General features: G+C 35.1%; 2 non-coding genes across 2 annotated transcripts; both read left to right on the plus strand.

Annotated features, from left to right (window-relative positions):
- Positions 1–302: 302 nt before the first annotated feature.
- trnav-aac (transfer RNA valine (anticodon AAC)) lies at positions 303–375 on the plus strand. The gene has a single exon. It is a non-coding gene; the product is annotated as a tRNA-Val (tRNA).
- Positions 376–511: 136 nt separating this feature from the next.
- trnaq-uug (transfer RNA glutamine (anticodon UUG)) lies at positions 512–583 on the plus strand. Its single transcript has one exon. It is a non-coding gene; the product is annotated as a tRNA-Gln (tRNA).
- The last annotated feature ends 494 nt before the right edge of the window (positions 584–1,077 follow it).

The following is a 1,077-nucleotide window of genomic DNA, read 5'->3' on the forward strand; positions in this document are numbered from 1 at the left end:
ATTGTCTGATTGGGCACGATGGGGATAGAACTCACAACCTTGGTATGGTCTTCCCATCGATCTAAGAAAATCATACATGATCTTGACAAACGTGCTCATATTGTAATTGTAGCATATTTGTAAAAATAATATACTTCAATATATATGAAATCAACGTAAATAGATTGTTGCCAATAAGGTCAATGGGCTAGTCTGTACTCTGAATCCAGGCATCTGAGTGCAATCCTCAGTAGGAACTTTATGCTTTGAATCTGACATCTTAAACTTTAAAACCTCAAACTGAAGCAATGTACAGAAATTCAGTTTCTGTAGTGTAGTGGTTATCACGTTTGCCTAACACACAAAAGGTATCTGGTTTGAAACCAGACAGAAACAGATTTTGTACGTTATGCTTCTCACAGGGTGAAGTGAGTCAACAAGAGTCTTCAGGTTTGGTGAGGGTTCATACGCCAAGCGACTTGAATGTAGACATCTTTGAAATCGGGTTCCTTTATTTAAGTTCCCACTTGGTGGTTCTATGGTGTAATGGTTAGGACTCTGGACTTTGAATCCAGCAATCTGAGTTCAAGTCTCAGTAGAACCTTTTGTCTCTGCTCCTGACATCTTCAATACAATTTTTGATCCCAGGCTTAGTTTATGGACCATAATGTGAAATTAGGCACAAGTACAAGTCTGACAGTTTGTTCACCAAGTTACTGTGCTCTCTGAGAGGATCTGTGGTATAAGTATTTGACATTTTTCCATGCCCATGGTTGACATTAGTCTCTGATAACTTTTGGATCATCTACCTGCAAATTGAATAAGTTTCTGGAGTGATGAGTTTTCATCGATTTGCTAAAGACTTAGATGATCGTAACAAAAGCGGTCATATCCTAATGTTTTTCAATATCAACTTGCATAAAGGTATACTTTGCAGTGATTTTTTATTTTAAAGTGTTGATTTTATTTTTGAACCATTTTTTATTTTGAAGTGTTAATTTTATTTTTGAACCATTTTTTATTTTGAAGTGTTGATTTTTGTTTTGAACCATTTTTTATTTGGAGTGTTGCTTTTAGTTTTGAACCATTTTTTATTTT

Source organism: Poecilia formosa, unplaced genomic scaffold, assembly GCF_000485575.1.
Source record: "Poecilia formosa unplaced genomic scaffold, Poecilia_formosa-5.1.2 Scaffold3670, whole genome shotgun sequence".
Taxonomy (NCBI): domain Eukaryota; kingdom Metazoa; phylum Chordata; class Actinopteri; order Cyprinodontiformes; family Poeciliidae; genus Poecilia; species Poecilia formosa.